Here is an 18,619-nt window from a genome sequence, read left to right on the forward strand (position 1 = left end):
TTTTGTCACCCAGGCAAAATGTAATTGGACTTTCTATGCCATTTACCGTGTGATTTAGGATATGCAATTAAATTAAAAAGCTATAGGCAAGAGTATTTTAAAATAGTACTTTTTCCCTTGAGTTTAAAAGTAATACATATTCACCGTAGACATTTGGGAAAATGAAAAAAAAATTTGAAGAGAATAAAAGTAGCACAGGCAAATGATTATTAACCTTTTGATGTTATTTTTCATTACAATGACACATTTATAGCTATATATACATATATTTAATCTTTTTGCAAAATAGTTTTAATGGCATTAGTCCTTAGGGTATTAGTGCCAAGCATTTTTCTCCTTTTCAGTTCTTTGTATTTTCTTTTATTTTTTAAAGATAGGGTCTCACTGTGTTGCCCAGGCTGGACTCACAACAGCTGAGTTCAAGTATTCCTTCTGCCTTTGCCTCCTGAGAACTTGGGACTACAGGCATGAGCCGCTGTGGCTGGCTTCTTTGTATTTATCAAATGGGATATTACATACATACAAAAGAGAAGGAGAGTAACCTAGTACTCAGGAGCATTTATTATTGAGATAGATGGCCTAGATTCTGGTTTTAGAATTACTGTTTGCTGGCCTGGAACTTTGGACAAGTTGCTTAATCTTTCTGTGCTCAATTCCTCATATACAAAATGGGAATAAAATAGTATATAATTTATAGGGTTTGTTAGAAGTAAGTAGTAAAGAGTTATGATCATAACATAAATGTAAGGTTAAAAAGAATAAAACAAGCACAAGCAGACTCACTTCTTCATCCTGCCACTCTGTGAAGAAGGTTCCTTGCTTCCCTTTCACGTTCCACCATGATTGTAAGTTTCCTGAGGCCTTCCCAGCCATGTGGAACTTATTTTTTGGCCTGAGGAAGTGTGTGCCTTATACCTACTGCTTGTTCTTTGGAGATACGTCTTCTCCCATTTGAGTTATCACACACAGATGAGGAATTAATCTAGGAAGAGGGCATGGTGGCTCATGCTTATAATCTCAGCACTGCTGGGGAACCAAAAAGGGAGGATTGCTTGAAGGTGGGAGCTCAAGTCTGGCCTGGGCAACAAGCCGAGACCCCCATCTCTGTAAAAAAATCTAAAAAATTAACCAGGAGTGGTGGTGCATACCTGTAGTCCCAGCTATTCGGAAGGCTGAGGTGGGGGAATTGTTTGAGCTCTGGAGTTTGAGGCTGCAGTGAGCCATGATCATGCCGCTGCACTCCAGCCAGGATGTTAGAGTGAGACCTTGTCTCTAGAAAATAAATAAATAAGCCAGGAAGAAAAAGTAGGAATGGCCTTCACCTTAAGCAGAAGAGATAGAAGAGGCTGAATTAAATGCAACCTTTCAGCTGGACCCCAGCACTTTAGAAGGCCGAGGTGGGAGAATCACTTGAAGCCAGAAGTTTGAAAACAGCCTGGGCAAAAAATTGAGACCCTGTTTGCACACACAAAAAATTTTTTTTTAATAGCTAGGCATCGTGGCACATGCGTGTGTTTCTAGCTACTTGGGAGGCTGAGGCAAGAGGATCGCTTGAGCTGAGGACTTCAAAGCTGAAGCGAGCTACAGTTGTGCTGCTGCCCTCCAGCTTGGGTTACAGGGCAAGATTTTGTCTCAAAAGAAAAAAAAAAAAGCTAGTTTTCTTTTTTTGGTAATTGAGGGCTAGATTATTTGGATAACCCTCTTACTGAAAACAACTAAAAAAGCTAGATAATGTATTAAAATCAACATCTTAAAAGCATAAAAGCCCTGACAAGACAGTAGGGAATTACTGGGCCAGAACTGAAGGGAAAATATTTACTGGCGAGGTGAATAGAACAAAGAAACTTTTTCTCTGAGGGTTTCTGACAATCGTCAGTTTTTGAATTCTCACTTTGAATAATTCACAGAGCAAGTGTCATCATGATGGAAGTCAAAGCCTGGAACTCCCACAAATATGAGACCTCAATAAGCTAGAGTCCTCAGTAAGCTAGGACTCCAAAGTGCTACACCCTCAGGAAAAGGATGAACCAGATTTGGGGCAGTCCTCACATGGGATTACAACCCAAGTCTGATTCTCTGGGTTGTTCGCAGAACCTCAATCCTTGCACTAGGTTTAAACATTGTTGGTATCTCCAGGTACCTGACAGAAACAAACACATATCTTTGGAGAAAGATATGTGCTTATCCTTTATTCTTGTTCTCAAATTCTTCTTGCAAATAATTTTTAAATGCAGTGAGGAACACATGGTCAAAGATGACCACACATGGGCATGGTGGTGTGCATCTGTAGTGCTGGCTACTCAAGTGGCTGAGGCAGAAGGATCACCCAAGCCCAGGGAGTTGAGGTTGCAGTGAGCCATGACCATGTCACTGTACTCCAGCCTGGACAGCAGAGCAACATCCTGTCTCAATAAAAGATGCCCAATTACACAAGGAAACTAGACCCCAAGAGCAAGAACAAGAAGCAGTAGCTACATCAACAACAAAACCAGACCCTCAGAAAGTTCAGATGTTGGAATTAGCAGATACTGACTGTAAAATAACTCTGAAGTATGCTCACCATTTTTAACTAAATGAAAAATAAGCTTGATCAAAACTACAGAGAATAGGAAACCCAAAAAAGGGACATTTAAGACTTAAAAAGAAACTAAATAAAACCTATAGAAATAGCAAAACAAATAACTGAAGTTTAAAACTCAATACTTCAGTAGTCACATGGTGCAGCTAAAGGGCAAATAATGACCCAGAAATTAGGTCAAAATAAATTATCTATCATGCTGCACTGGGAGATAAAACAATAGAAAATAAAAAAGTGAAAGTGAGATATAGAGAAGACAGATGTTCTAATACAGTCACTTCTCATTATTAACAAGAGTTATGTTCTATAAAGTCACCGTGAATACTGGTTTAGTGAATACTGAACCATTGTTCCTAAGAGAAATAAAAAGTTCCCGTGAGCATCTCTTCACAGTTTTTCATTAATTCATCAATATGTGATTTTACGTGTGTTTTTGTTTAAAGACACCTCACTTAACACACCCATGGCCAGTAGCACCATAACTCATGCCTGAATGAAGCTTATTTAACACACGGATTTTCACAGCCTTCTTGCTCCAAGAAACAGTAGACAGCACTTCAGCACAATGCTTGGGAGCCACCGTAAACAGAGAAATCACCAAGAAAAGGCACAAAAATGCAAAAAACAAAATAAGAGCCCCAAATAGATAGCAAAAGGATGTTTGTTTACAGTATGAGAGCTGAAGCAAGAAGGCAGAGCATCACCTTGTTTGACCTCAGCTAGGAATATGTACATCAGGTGACTCAAATTTTTTGCGACTCTGAGCATGTCCATGCATGACCATGAAAATAAGATTAATTTGGGGGTTACAAATAGATTTTAGCAAGTAGGTGAAAATGCAAATATGCAGTGCACAAATAATGAGAATTGATTACACTTAGAGTTCCAGGGAGAAAAAGAGGAAAGAAAGATGGGGAAAAGGCAGCATTCAGGAAGATAATGACAAATTTTCTTAGCATGTATGAGGAACACTAATTGACAGATTAAAGAAACTCACTTCTTGATGCATAACAGTGAAAGTACAGAAAGACAAAAGAGAAAATCTTAAAAGTAACCAGAAAAAAAGACAGAAAAACATCAAGTAACAGTGATAAGACCGACATCTAACTTCTCATCAGCACAATGGAAGCCAGGAGAAAGTAAAATGTTGTAGGCAAAAAAAAAAAATAACTGCCAAAAGTATTCACAACCCAGGGAAGGGGTAGGGTGAGAGGGGCAAAAATAAAAATGAATAAAGAAAAAAAAACAGGGAAAATATCTTTCCAAAAAATAAATAAATAGATAAAACCAAGCACAAACAACTTGGGAAATATGGATGATTATTTTACTTCTGTTTCATTCCTTGATCACACTCCCTGCCTTCCTCCAATAGGTAAACTTCTAAATTGTTACTTAACTTTAAATATTTTTAAGCCTCATATAATTAATTTCATACTGATTTTCCCTTTGTTATGTTTGTGAGATTTATTCAATGTGATTGTTTCCAATGCCAACAGTATTCCAAATTATGGGTATATTATAATTTTTTAATTCCTCTAGATTGTTTTTGAATTAAATGTGATAATAAGAGATACTGCTGTAAACAATCTTTAGAGGTTTGTAGTTTTATCTTTTTTAATTTTTTTTTTGTTTCTGAGATGGAGTCTTTCTCTGTCATCCAGGCTGGAGGGTACTGGCGCGATTTCAGCTTACTGCAACCTGCACCTTCTGGGTTCAAGTGATTATCCTGCCTCAGCCTCCCAAGTAGCTGGGATTACAGGCACACACCACCATGCTTAGCTAAGTTTCGTATTTTTAGTAGAGATGGGGTTTAACCATGTTGGCCAGGATGGTCTCGACCCCCTGACCTTGTGATCTGACCGCCTCAGCCTTCTAAAGTTCTGGGATTACAGGCGTGACACACCTCACCGGCCTGTAGTTTTATCTTTATATGTCTACGTGTATATTTCTTATTATTCAACCTTGTTGATATATATTGTGGTTTTTGTATCAGTGAATTCAAGTCTTTCATCAGTTATAGAAAAATTGCAGCCATTACTTTTTTGAAAAGTATCACTCCTCTATTTGAAACCCAAACTCGACTAATTTAGACCAGTGCATTATATTTTTTTATGACTTAACTTCCCTTTTATATTTTTCCTCTGCTTGTGCTGTAATATGGGTAACTTAGTCAACTCTGCTTTCTAAAATAATACTATCTTTAGCTGTGTCTAGTATGTTTATCTTATATATTGAGTTAAAAAATTTTTTATAAAGTAAAATGATTTCATTTTTGATTTTCAGAGGTTTCATTTATTATTTTACAAATCTGCCTGGTCACTTTTATGTTATCTCATACTTTGTGTTTTAAGAAAAAAATAACTGTGATAAAATACACATAGGATAAAATGCACCATTTTAAAATCTTTTTAAGTTCACCCATCAGTTGTGTTAAATACATTCCACATTGTCATGCAACCAATCTCCACAACTCTTCATCTGGCAGCGATGAAATGCTAGACCCATTAAACAAATCCCCTCTCCTCCAGCCCGTGTCACCATTCCACTTTCTGCCTCTATAATTTTGACTACTCTAGGTACCTCACATAAGTGAAATCATGCAGTATTTGTCCTCTTGTGACTGACTTATTTCACTTAGCAAAGTCAAGGCTTATGCATGTTGTAGCATGCGCCAGAATTTCCTTCCTTTTAAAGTCAAATAATATTTCATGTACCTTCCTCTGTGTTTTTCACCATACTTCTTATTTTAACCATTTCAGATATAGTAATTTTACACTAATATCTGATAATGATATTATCTGCGGTTCTTGGGCATCTTGATCCCTTGTTCTACTGATTTTCTTTTGTGGTGGCTAGTTCTTCTAGATGTTTGGAAATATTATTTATGTGGTTATAATAGATTGAACTTAATATTTGGGAATCCTGAGGCCTATCTTAAGGAGGATTTTATTTTGCTATCAGGAGTCAGAGGCACTACCAGTCTGGAAACACATTAGCTTTTTGAGCTTAATGTCAGGATTTCAGGTTCAGCTAGCTGTACTTCAAAAGCATCTTCAGGCTATTAGTTGTATTTACACCTAAGGAGAGTCTGGCTTTCCTGTTTGTTGAAGTATTTTTTTTTCTTCCCTCTGCCCTTTTCCATTCTTTTCTATAATCCTTTCATTTTCTATTCCTTCTTCCTACTTTAGCCTTCCTTTTTTATCTTTTCTTCTCTTTATCCACCACACTGTTTTGTCTGGCTCTTTGAAATCTTCTCATTGACTTTGGATTTATGAAATTTCACTGTGGTGTGTCTTGCAGTTTGTTTATCAGGGGTGTGTGTGTGTGTGTGTGTGTGTGTGTGTGTGTGTGTGTGTGTGTTGAATCCTGCTTATTTGTTTTGCTTCCTGAGTCTGTGAATTTGTGTATTACATCTATTCTGAAAAATTCTTAGGCACTATTTCTTCATGTACCATTTCGTCCTCATTTTCCCAATTGTCTTGTTCTAGAGGTCCTATTATAAATGTTAGCCCTTTATTTGTATCCTTTATGCCTCTTAACCTTTTTAAATGTATTTCTCTCTCTTTTTTGGTCTCTGTTGCACTCTGGTAGTTTCTTCGACTTTGGGTTCTAGTTCTCTAATTCACTCCTTTTACCCATGTTTTATTAGCTTGTTTACTTGTCCAATGCATTTTTTTCATTTAAATCATTTTTTTTTCAGGAGGTTCTATTCGGTTCTTTTTCAAATCTGCTTCATTTTCATAGTCTCTTGCTCTTTATGGTATTTAATTCCTTCTGTAATCTTTTAATAATGCACTTAATTTTTTAAAATTGTAATTTAGGTTCTGGGGTACATGTGCAGATCATGCAGGATTGTTGCATAGGTACATACATGGCAAGGTGGTTTGCTGCCTTCATCTCCCTCATCACCTATATCTGGTATTTCTCCCCTCATTATTCCCCCTCACCCTCCCCACCCCCACTGTCCCTCCTCTTTACCCCCCACTACTGACCACAGTGTGTGATACTCCCCTCCCTGTGTCTGTGTGTTCTAATTGTTCAACACCTGCCTGTGAATGATAACATATGGTGTTTGATTTTCTATTCTTGTGTCAGTTTGCTGAGAATGATGGTTTCCAGATTCATCCATGTCCCTATGAAGGACACGAACTCACCGTTTTTTATGGCTGCGGAGTATTCCATGGAATAGCACACTTAATTTATATTTTGAGTTTGGTATTTCAACATATGAAGTCTTGACAGGTCTGTGCAATGTATTCTGCTGGCTCTCACTCATAGTGTCTTACTTTTTCATGTAATTCAAATTTTTAAAAAATTGTGAAATTATATTTGTTGGGTCTTTATCTGTATGAATTCTGTAAAGTCTGGTTTGAGGGTGCATATTGTTGTAGAAGATTTAAGTTTGTTTCTAAGGGAAACACAATTGCTATAAATTAATTTGTTGGCATTGGATTTTCCTTGCAAGGTTGGGGGTATGTTGTACAGAGAGTGTAACCTTTTTGGATTAGTGTTTTCACTTTACTGTTATCCTCTGATATTTCCCTTTTAGTTACTTATAGCTTAGCTATTCTTTTATAAGCATGTTTTTTATATTTTTCTAGAATATTTAGGTGATTAGTTGTATTTCAGAATATGTAATCTGTTACATTGCTGGGAGGGGAAATTCTGAGCATTTAAAGTGCTACCAATTCTCAGTGGTACTGGAAAAGTGTTACTGTAATGTTAGTGAGTAATGAGAGAGGATGGCGCTCTTGCTCTGGGTATTGAAGGGCTTCAGTATTCTCATCCATCCAAGCCCCTTTCCAGCCTATGGTACCTGTAGGAATGCCAGTAAGGCCATAATAATATTGAGGAGCTCCTTGGATTGCATTACCTTCTGAAATGTTGCCTCCATTTCTTAATTTGATCTCTTCCATTCTTAATTGGTACAATCTACTCTCAATAATTTCCCAAAGGAAATTTAACGTTCTTATTGAGGATATTTATAGCTAGGTTCGTTGACACTTGTCTCTAACATATTTTAATTATTCTTTTCATATGCTTTTCTATTCACAAGACTGCAAACCAGGTTCCCAAGTGTGAAAGTGCTACAGTTGTCTGGGATTTGTTTTTGTTTGCTAAGTGACTTTTTTTTGTTTTGTCTTGGCTATAAGTTTCCTAATGCTCAAATTTTCTGATTTAAGAATACAATATGCAGATATGTTTTCAGTCTGCATGTTCCATTCACTTTCAATTTTTTTTTTTTTTTTGGAGGCAGGGTCTCCCAGGCTGAGATGCAGTAGTGTGATGATGGGTCACTGTAGCCTCAATCTCCCAGGCTCAATTGATCCTCCTGCCTCAGCCTCCTAAGTATCTAGGACTACAGGTTTACCACAACACCTGGCTAATTTTTGTATTTATTTGTAGAGATGGGGTTTTTGCCCTGTTGCCTAGGCTGGTCTTGAACTCCTGGGCTCAAGTAATCCACCTGCCTCAGCTTCCCAAAGTGCTGGCATTACAGGCATGAGCCACTGCACCTGGACCACTTTCTATCAATGTTATCCTATTCACTGTCTGTTTTCAATGTCATTGATCATGGTAGTAAACATTATTTGGAAAGAGTTGCTCATCAGTAGCTTTTATGTAACTATTGACTTTTGCTTGCATTTAAGGCAGATTACAGATAGAAAGTAGAATGGTGTTTTCCCCAGCTTCCCCATATTGACCTTGCCTAGCATTCATCTTTAAGTGGGCCTTAGTTGGGAGAAAGATAGAAAATGAAATTAGGAAAGGTGAATAAGGCAGGCATACCTCCGTACGATTTACAGATGCTCATTGGTAGACTCAGGCTGCCAGGTTTTAAAGTGAAGTGAGAACAAGAACCTCTGCAATAACCCCTTACACTCACTCTTCTTGGGAGGGCGGCAAGTATCAGCCACACCTGCCCTGCACATAACCAAACCAGCTTAATTAACTTAAAGGAAAGGCAGTTTATTAGAAGGCCACTAGGAAAGCACAGAACTTACAAGATGATTGTGGGACCAGACTTGAACATGGTCAGAAACCAGGTTACCTCCAGAGAGCAGGGAGCAGGAACAACAGTTGTTTTCTTGCAGCGGGAACTAGCTGGCCAGGGTGATGGTGATGAATGGAGGAACCCCAGCCATTTCAGCCTCTTAGGCACTTTGCTCAGGATTTACATTCCAGGCAGGTATTTAATTGACCATGCTGGGAACACATGGCTGCCCTTTGGCTGGAAGAAATCAGAGAACTGGATTCAGGGCCTCTCCAGATTAAATCCAAAGTTAAAGTAACTCACAGAAAGAAATTTGTGATATGTTTAGAAACCAGGCCTAAGTCTTAAGCAACCGAACACCAACAGATGTCCATCTCAGGTTAACTGTGGATCACTGGAGTTTGGGCAATGGCAATTTAATATCAAAATCAAACTAGTCCTCCATCATAGGACTGGCTGATAACAGTCATATCTAAATACCCCTGGGGTTTGTCACTAACAGATTTCTTCAGGTATGTTTTACCTTCCTTTTATTTCTTTTGCCCTTTAGCTATTTCAGTTCACATTATTTCCTCTACAAGAGATTGGACAGATGACATTCTTTAGACTTCACATGTTTGTGCATATCAAATGCAATGAAAAAAATCTGTTTGGAGGACAATGGAATAAAAATAGTGATATTCATGGGGTTAACTAATTTCCATATTCTTGCTTTGGCTGTAAATAAGATTAAAATAGGACCCAAGATACCCTATAATTTGCTTAGTTGTCTCCAAAAGATATTTTCCAGCTGTTCCATTATTATCTCTCATGCCTTTTTTCTGTAGGAAGTGCTTATGTTAAAATAGAGAAAAGTGGTGACTTCATGAATATCTTCAAGACTATGGTCCTTTTATTTCCAGGCTTTTCTTGAGTAGTCTTAAATCCTTAGAGGTCAAACAACAAGGAAATGTGCTAACATTGGCAGTGGACCTTTCACTTAGATCCATCACATGGATGAATGTCGTGATTCCTAGAAGTGACAGATCCTAGAAGGGCTTTAAAAATTAGTATCAATTATTTTTGGGGGAGAGAGTGGTGCTTTTGGTATAGAATTATTCATTGATTCATTCAGTATTCAAATACTGAGCGCATTCTAAATGCTATGCACCCTGTTCCGTAGTGGAGTTGTTGCCTTCAAGTAGCTTATGGACTGCAAGGAGGAAATAGGCACATATATAGCTATATGTTCTGCTAGCTAGGAGCTCTTCAGTCAAAATCAGAGGACTTGTTTTATCTCTACTGAAACTAATTTAACCTTACTGAGACAGACAGTCTGGGCTGTGTTTTGTGGCTGTGTTTTTCTCTGCTGGCATCACTGTCCTTGTGCACTCTCTATTGATGGGAAGGACATTTAAAAACATTTTAAGAATTACTATCTTAAAATCTGAGCGTAGCATGTATTCTCCACTTAAAATAATTGTGGTTGCCATGGAACTTCCCATGTAACATCAGTAAACATTCCCTACCCCTTAGGAAGTTATCAGTCACCTCAAGTCCAAATGCATGTTGCCTACCCACTTACACACCAGTGACAACCATTAGCCTTCATGCTATTATCGGGGGCAGTGCCTATGGATAAGGTGGTTGTACACTCAATGGCCCCTTTCCTGCCTAGTGCAGGATTTGCTAGTAGGGCACTAGTGTGCTGACAACAATAACTGAGTTTTGTTAGTTTCTGCCTTATTGTCCCCTAAGCTTTAGTATTAGCCCATTGTTGAGGGGGGGCAGCTACTCATCATAGTAGATTTGGGTTTAAAATTGAAAGTAAGGTAGCTGTAGCTCCCCATACCCTCTGAATTCTGCAGCCCAGAGGAGATTCTTTTCATATCTATGTCCTTGTACCTTTTTTTGAAGCAGCCTTTTCACATTTTATATATATGTAATTATAGTAAGAACACCTAAGATCTGCCCTCTTAACAAGTTTTTCAATGTACAGTACAGTACTCTTGAATTTAGGGACAATGGTATACAACAGATATCTAGAACTTCATCTTGCTTAATTAAGACTTCATGCCCAATGGTTAGTAACTTCCCATTTCCTTCTACTTCCACCCACTGGCAACCACCATTCCACTCTTTAATTCTATGAATTTGACTATTTTAGATACCTCCTATAGGTGGAATCACGCAATTTTTATCTTTCTGCGACTAGCTTATTTCACTTAGCATAACGTCCTCAAGGTTCATCCATGTACTTGCGTGTTGCAGAATATTCTTTTTTAAAGGCTGTACAGTATTCCATGGTATGTATATATGTTTTCTTTATCCAATCATCTGTTGATGGGCATTTAGATCATTTCTACATCTTGGCTATCGTGATTAGTGCTGCAAGAAACACAGGAGTGCAGATATTGCTTTGATGTTGATTTCAATTATTCTGGACAAATACCCAGAAGTGGGAATGCTGGATCATATGGTAGTTCTATTTTTAAATTTTTTGAGGAAACTCCATACTGTTTTCATAGTGGCATGAGCATTTTGCATATCCATGAAATGTGTAATGGTTCCAGTTTCTTCACATCCACGCCAACACTTGTCTTTTGTTTATTTTCGTAATGGCTGTTCTAACAAGTATGAGGTGATATTTCATTGTAGTTTTGATTTGCATTTCTCTAATGACTAGTGATCTTGAGCACTTTTTTTTAAATGTATACCTATTGGCCATTTGTATGTCTTCTTTGAAGAAATGTCTGCTCAAGGCTGGGCACAGTAGCTCATGCCTATAATCTCAGCACTTTGGGAGGCTGATGCAGGCGGATGACAAGGTTAGGAGTTCAAGACCAACCTGGCCAACATAGTGAAACCCCATCTCTCAAAAAAAAAAAATACAAAAATTAGCCAAATGTAGTGGTGGGCACCTGTAGTCTCAGCTACTTGGGAGGCTGAGGCAGGAGAATCACTTGAATCCAGGAGGCAGAGGTTGCAGTGAGCCGAGATTGCGCCATGCAGACTGAGACTCTGTCTCAAAAGAAAAAGAAAGAAATGAATGAAAGAAAGAAAGAAAGAAAGAAAGAAATGTCTGCTTAAGTCCTTAGCCCATTTTAAAATCAGATGTTTTTTTAAAAAACTATTGAGTTATAGGAGTTCGTTATTTTGGATATTAACTCCTTATTGGGCATATGATTTGCAGAGTTTTTCTCCTATTCCACAGATTGCCTTTCACTCTATTGATAATTTCTTTTGTTGTGCAGATTTTTTTTGGTTTGATATAGTCCCACTTATTCTTTTTTGTTTTGGTTGCATGTGCTTTCGTGTCACATTTGTGAAATCATTGTCAAGACGAATGTCATGCAGCTTTTTCCCTATGTTTTTTTCTAGGTATGTTACAGTTTCAGGGCTTACCTTTAGGCCTTTAAGCTGTTTTGAGTGGGGTTTTGTGTGCATAAGATCAGAAACCAAGTTTATTCATTTGTGGATATCTAGATTTAGCAGCACCACTTGTTGAAGTTGAGATCCTTGTCCCATTGTGAATTCTTTGTACCTTTGTTGAAATCAGTTGAAATATGTGGATTTATTTCTGGGCTTGCTATTCTGTTCTGTTGGTCTATGTGTCTTTCTTTATGCCAGCACCATGCTGTCTTGATTAATGTAGCTTTGTAATGTATTTTGAAATCAGGAAGTATGATACCTCCAGCTTTGTTCTTTCTCAAGGTTGATTTGGCTATTCATGGTCTTTTGTGGTTCTATGTGAATTATCGAATTGTTTTTTCTATTTCTGTTAAAATGCCATTGACATTTTAATAAGGATTGCATTGAATCTGTAGATCACTTTAGATAATATTAAAAAGTAAATATATTTTTACTGTACTATTATAGAAGCACTTTTTCTATGCCGTCTATATAACTGTTATATTAATGGAACTTGGACTCCAGCTGAGTAATCATCTGGGATAAGGGGCAGCATCTTAATCATCCGTATATCCACAGTGGCCATTCTAGTGCCTTACACCTAGAGATATTCAACACATAGTTGTTAATAATTCAATTTGTAAAAATATGTTTACTTATCCCAAACTTTTTAGAACACTTTTCTAGCATCAAGTTCTCTTCAACCTATGAAGAAAACATATCTTCTCCCTCAGTGCAGCTCTGAGACACTTGTGTACATTAGCATGCCCTCAGTGTGGTGGGAGGGTCAAAGACCTTTTGATCACTTCCACTTTATTCCCTCCCTGCTTACTGGATGTAGTGGCAGAGTAGAAGGCAGTGGGGGATGTTGCTGAGCAAGAACGAAAACAGCAAGGTGCCTGTTCCCATACTCCCCAAGAAATGTCCAAGAAAATAAAACTGTCACCCAACTTTCCCTTTCTTCGTGGCCCTCTTACTCTGTTACACAAAAGTGTTTTTATGACCAATAGGCTTAGCCTTTAATATCTGCCAGGTAAAACTAATTTTTATCTTACAACTACTTATATTTGTTATGTTCTCAGAGTCTGTGTAAAAAGAAAGAAATCTGAGTTATCCTTGGTTTAACTTTTGTTTTTCATCTGAAGAAACAAATTTTGTCTTATAGGTGGTATCAGGTCATTTCTCTTATTCTATCTCATTGAAGTCTATTGTCTACAACAAATTTCTCAATGTTTTAAAGAGGAAATCCAATTCTGGTGGATAATGTCAGTACATTTTTAAAAAGTGAGCAAATTTTGGAGGCAGATGTAAGTAGAACCTGGTTGGAGAAATATTATTAATATGACTGCAAGTATATATGAATTCTGTAAGGTGTGAACCAGCAGTTATGAAAGATGCTATATTTTAAGCCTGGGAACGTGGGTGTGCTGCCATCTTGACTAGGCTTAAAATTAACCACAGTCTTGAAGCTTTAACTTGTATATATAATGTGGGAGATGGATTACAGAAATAGATACAGCAAATGTTTACCCAGTCTACTTTTGCTGCTACTTTGGAGCACATGAAAAAAGTTATTTATTATAATATTAAGGAAATAGGGGCCAATGAATTAAATATTTGGCTATCTGAAAAATGTTACAATTTTATTAATGTTTACAGAAATAGCATGATGATTGCTAATTTATTGTCCTAAAACTTTTTGACAAAATATCCTTCTTATATTTATTTAATCACTCTCCTTAAAATAATTTTTCTTAGCTACCCATGCTTATTATTTTTGGAAATGACCTTTTTACAGTGAGGCCAGTCTTTTGGTCGTACATGAAAACATTCTCTGTTGCCTGACTCTATTTCCAAGGGGTCTGAGAGAGTTGGCATAGAAAGTACAATGCAAAGAAAGCCCTCCAAGTGTACAAGAATGCACCCCAAGCCTAACTTGTCTAGAACAACTTTAGCTTGGAACTTTAAAAAGCATTGGCTCACGGCTGGATTGTTCCCAAGATTATAATACTCTATTAAATTCCTTTCTAGTAATTATTCACATCAGTTACATTATATCTCTGGGGCATTTTGAGATAAGTTTATGATGGAAAAATAATGGTAAGTATAGAGAAATACAATTAGATTATTCATCAAGCATAGAAAATAGGTCAGCAGTTTTACCAGAATGAATGATTCTATTTCTAAATATTTTCAGACAGCTGGATTGACTCTTATAACCTTGTTTGCTAAGAAATATTTTTTAAAAAATGACTTAGTTTTCATTATCCTAAAATTCTCAAATAAGATTTATTATTTTGTTTATTAGATAGTGTTTTCTCCAAATGATGCTAAAGTTCAAGTTTATACCCTCTTTAAAAATTTTATTTTCTGAGTACCTGAAGCATAATGTCTTCAAAGGGAAAATTTAGTATGAGTCTATGTGTTAAAGCTAATCAGCAAACAGATACTTAATTGTAAGAAAATAGGTTAATTAATGTGGGAGAATTTAAAGATGGATAAGCCATTTTAGCGAACATTTAGGTAAGGCACAATAATGTTCTTGCTCTTAGAACTTCTTAGTGTGCTAGGGGAAGGAACACCCGTCCTTAAATAAAACTGCCTGCAAGTCAGAGAAGAAAACAAACCCTATAAATGTGATATGAGCAAATAATTAAAAAACTACTTGAGAACAAAATATATTTGAAGAGGATAAACACAATGAGCTAATAACATCTGCTGGTTTCTCTTTAGGAATAGAATTTAATTATATGGATTTAAAATTTTATTAAATGTTTTAAAGGAAATTACTTTCAAAGACTTTTCAGTGGCCTATATTTCATCAATTACTTTTTTTTGGTACATCAAATTCATTTTAATGAAACAAGGTCGGTATTACTGGGAGTATGCAATTAAATTATTAATAATTTATATAATCTGATAAATGTAGAGTTGCTAATATAAATAAGCATATATGAGTATCATAAAATGTATGTGGGTGGATACATTTATAAATTGATGTTTTATATTTATAACCCTGTAAATATAAAATTACTCAGATAATTGGAATTAATTGGAATAGGCTTGTAGTCTGAAAATTCTGAAACTTGCTAACATGAATTACATTATAATTAGATAAGTTAAAACTAACATTGAATGCATCATCTGTATCATAATCTTCTGTTTTTATTGAAGAATCTTTAAGTTGGTTTTACAAATAGAACATTATATGGAATACATTCAGTATTTTTAATATGGTTTATTTTCTTCTTGGTACTTTTAAAATCTAGCCCAAGTCAGTTCTAAATTGTCCGTTAAATCCCCCTTTGTTACTGTCTTAATACAATTCAGTATTTGGTTTTACAGCATTTCCTACACAGGTAATGTTCATTACACTATTGAGAAGTTTATATAATTAGTTGCCCATGTAAGAATATACCCCTGAACAAAGCCACCTGTTTTACCAACATTAATGTGCCTTTCAGAGAGTGAATCTTTCAGAAATATATGGTTTCTCATGCTATTTGCTCTACTTCACACTTGTTTTTTTTCTTCTGGTTTGAGGAATTTGTTCTATGGCATGTTTGTTAGATCAGCTGGCCCTTGTCACTACAATGAATACGAAGTCATGCAAACAGATGGAGAAATTTAATTTTCAAGTCAGGGAAGGATTCCATAGCAACATTTGAGTGAAATATATGTCTGGTCACATTTATTGGGCTGCTTTTGTTACAAACCAAACACACATGTAAGTGTTATCTTTAGAGGGACATTTAAAATAACGCACTGTTCATCTATTCTCTTAAAATACTTCCTCTTTTTTAATGAAGATTTTTTACTGTGTTTCAGAAATGTGTATGTATGCATTTGTGTGTATTTAGCAAGTCAGATGGTTTCTGACAAGGTTTAATAAACTTCACTTGGTAAGTCAAAGCACATTAGGAAAATTTTCACCCATACTTCTGTGAGTGGAAATGAATCTTTTAGAAACTATGTTTCAGGGCTTAGATTATGTATTCAGCAGTAGTGAGGGGGGTGTGAAAGCGTGATTCCACGTGGCCGAGGCTCCTGCAGGAAGAGCTAGTGCTAAATATACCACAGTGGGATCTAGGCAGAACATCAGAAACCTGGTGAGGATCAAGATAAAAATAACAATCCTATTAGCCCCCTCTAACTGGAAGAGAGTCAACCTTAGAGCTCAAATAATGTGTGTTTTCATCCAGCTCTATATCATGATGGTAAAAAGGCATAATGGTGATACTGAGGCGTGAAACGATCCCAAACTACTTCCCATATGTTAGGGTGTGAGTCTTTTTTATGTAATTGTTTGACATTGATAGATAAAGCATGTGTGCTTTATATGGTAACTTTTAGTAACAAAAATATTTGTTTTAACTGGATTTTCTGACAATTTTGGAGAAATTAGTATTTATATGACACATTGCATTTGTATAAGCACTTTTTCTTAACTTCTCAAAAAAAATTTCACTTACAATGTATGATTTTTCTTTCACATGATTCACTGCTTGGTAAAGATAAGACTCTTCTTTAGATATAGAAGGAAAGAAAGTTGGATTTACAGATAAGAATGTTTTACAAAAATGTTAAATATGAAAAATTCCAGCAAATTACCAAAATCTGGCTTAACTCTGCTTACAAAATAGCTGCCCAAAACTCCTACAGAGTTCCAATATGAATAATTCTATTACAGAGCAAACAATAAATTCACGAAAAAAAATATGTTAGTGATTACTTTAGGACCCTTAAAAGTGGAACCTCAGTTATTAAGAATTAATCAGTCTTAAAAACTCAGATGTTTTACAAGATTCCACATAATAAATGCATTCTGCAAGCTTTAATCAGGTATGCATTAAAAATGAAAATACTATGTATATATTTAATGTCTAATATGATTATTCAATTTTATATGTTAAAAGTATGAACCTAGAGTTTTAGCAGGATGATATTTCAAGGCAGTTGCTTTATGAGTATAGTGGTCAAAATATCTGATTGGATCCAAACAGGCACCTTTCTTTGTAGGTATCTCCAATATTATAGTCGGTGTGATTTAACATGCCCATAATTAGTTGAGAAAGCCACTTTTGCTTTCCCATTTTCTGTTCTAATAAAAGTAGCTCACTGCCACAGAATTGAGTAAATGCTATTTTAACATTTGATATTAGGTATGTGACATCTGTCTTCAAAATCATTTTAGTAGTTTCTTCGCACTTATCCTTGGTACAGTTAATTGCTGTGGGGTACAAAAATAATATGGAAGATAACACACTTTAACCTAGAAAGGGAAAGCCTTTAGCTTTTTGTCTCAGCTTTACTTAAGCATCTCCCAAGCTTTGTCCTGAGACAATAAATGATCATTATAATATAGTATGGTGTAGTCAAATGAGTTGGACTCAGACATATCTGGCATTGAATTCCAGCTGTACAACCTTGGACAATTAGCTTGCAATTAGGTATTTGCACCAGTATTTGAGATTGTGTTGTGGTAGATTTTCTTTTGGTTGACTTTTTGTGGGGTACTCACTGTGTGCCAGGTACTGTCATAAGTCTTTGCATGCTTTTCTCTTTAATTTTCAGTAACAGCTCCATGCTCTAAAAGTTGTGATGTTCATTTTATAGGTGGGAAAAGCAAAACATGGAGAATTAAGTTATTTGACCTATGAAGGAGAACTAATATTTAAATTCAGGTTATCTGACTGTTGAGCTAGTCTTTCATCTCTACCTTACATTGGCAGACCTCTGTTTATGAAACACACACGTTCCTATCTAACCTTTTTAAAATAAGCAGATATTCAGAAAATATCATTTCTCAAGACTTTTACATTCATGGTTCAATTGCAGGGTTACAAAATTTCTATGTAAATGTCTTTAAAGATCTCTTTACCTATTCCTTTGTTAAACAGAGCATGGGACAAAATCATGAATCTGATATGTGTTATGCATATACTGGTCTTTTTGTGTTGCCGTAACAAAAAAACCTGAGACTGATAATTTATAAAGAACAGAAATTTATTTCTTACAGTTCTGGGGGTTGGGAAGTCTGAGAAAGGCATGGACAGAGTCAGTGTCTGGTGAAGGTTACTCTCTGCTTCCAAGATGGCATCTTGAACCCTGCGTCCTCACATGGCAGAAGAGATGGAAAGGAATAAGCCCACTCCTTCAAGCCCTTTTATGAGGTCCCCAGTCTTATCCATGAGAGCTCTGCCCTCATGATTAAATTACTCATAAAGGCCTCCTCTCATAATTCTATTATATTGGTGATAAAGTTTTAACATATGAATTTTGAGAGTTGCAGTCAGACCACAGCAATGCCTAAAACCTTTACATGTTACTTAAATATCCAATAATAAGAAGCACAGTTTGGGCCCAAAAAATCCTCCCAACTAACCAAAAAGTCATATTTTTTACAAAATAAAATTAAGCCACCTCTGAATTGGAAAAATCAAGTATTTAAATTTGAAGCAATTGTAAGCTTTTTAGCACCCTTTGTTCACAACCTCAGTATTCAGTTTTTTGTATCTGGAACCAAGAAGGACATGCTGTTTGTATGATTTAGCTGTGTGGTTTTCATCCTGAATATGACTCTGTCTGAATACAAGAAGGAAGAATAAATAATTAATATGTTACAAACCTTTTTTTTTTTTTTTTTTTTTTTTTTT

The 18,619-nt window shown here is 36.1% G+C and overlaps 1 protein-coding gene and 1 long non-coding RNA gene across 48 annotated transcripts in view; one reads left to right on the forward strand and one right to left on the reverse strand.

Annotated features, from left to right (window-relative positions):
• Positions 1-18,619, forward strand: part of NRCAM (neuronal cell adhesion molecule) — a 315,121-nt gene that overhangs the window by 75,319 nt on the left and 221,183 nt on the right. The gene's annotated exons all lie outside the window — the stretch shown is intronic.
• Positions 18,349-18,619, reverse strand: part of LOC116550316 — a 10,015-nt gene continuing 9,744 nt past the window's right edge. Inside the window, exon 3 of the long non-coding RNA XR_004268332.1 lies at positions 18,349-18,591. This is a non-coding gene — a long non-coding RNA (uncharacterized LOC116550316). The remainder of the gene's footprint in view (positions 18,592-18,619) is intronic.

The sequence above is a fragment of the Sapajus apella genome, unplaced genomic scaffold, assembly GCF_009761245.1.
Source record: "Sapajus apella isolate SASKATOON/1434 unplaced genomic scaffold, GSC_monkey_1.0 scaffold7, whole genome shotgun sequence".
NCBI lineage: Eukaryota > Metazoa > Chordata > Mammalia > Primates > Cebidae > Sapajus > Sapajus apella.